General features: G+C 38.4%; 1 protein-coding gene across 1 annotated transcript in view; it reads right to left on the reverse strand.

The window, feature by feature from the left end:
- The window catches only part of CIR1 (corepressor interacting with RBPJ, 1), a 64816-nt gene that overhangs the window by 56611 nt on the left and 7390 nt on the right, over window positions 1-815 (reverse strand). The gene's annotated exons all lie outside the window — the stretch shown is intronic.

Here is an 815-nt window from a genome sequence, read left to right on the forward strand (position 1 = left end):
TAGTTAGGAAATGCAATAATCTTGGTGAAGGATGATAAGGGTCTAAACTAAGACATAGGCAATAGTGACAAAGAAGAGAGACGGATTCAAGCAAGAAGATATTTGGAAGGTAAGACCAAAAACTTTATTAGCTGACTAGATAAAGGGGTGATGGGGCAGGGATGAATCCTGAGTTTCTGGCTTGGGTGACAGGATAAAGGATTGTGTTACTAGCTATAAGATAGTTAAGTATAAAAAGAAGAGCAGATTTGGAGTGAAAGGTAAGTTTATTTCAGATATGTTGAATTTGAGATGCCGGTAGGACATCAAGATGAAAATGAAATGAAATTAGATGAGATTGCTTGGGGAAAGCATACAGAGTAAGCAAGAAGTAGGTCCAGGATGAAACTCTGGGGAATACTTGTATTTTAGCAGCAGTCTAAGAATAAGGGTCCAGTGAAACTGATGGTAAAGGACTAGTCTAACAGGAGAGTTGGAAAATCAGAAGAGAGCAGAGTCATCACAGCGAGAGAAAGAGAGTTTCACAAGGGAGTAGTGTACAGTGCTGCTGCTGTGAATAGCAGGTCTGTGAACTGCTTGTCAGTCTACAAGGAGATATTATAAGTAAGGAGATTGTACTACAATGTAATTTAACTGTTTCCTTCATCAACAAAGTCAAGAAAAAAGACTGACAGAACTAAACAGTGTACCTGTGTCATAAATGATTGAGGCAGTGCATAACAACACATAACAGAGTGACCAGCAGACATACAACATTCACTCATATTTTTGGTGAACAAATGAGACCTTAAAACCTACTGGACTTTAATAAACCC

This window comes from Propithecus coquereli, unplaced genomic scaffold, assembly GCF_000956105.1.
Source record: "Propithecus coquereli isolate 6110/MARCELLA unplaced genomic scaffold, Pcoq_1.0 Scaffold34, whole genome shotgun sequence".
NCBI lineage: Eukaryota > Metazoa > Chordata > Mammalia > Primates > Indriidae > Propithecus > Propithecus coquereli.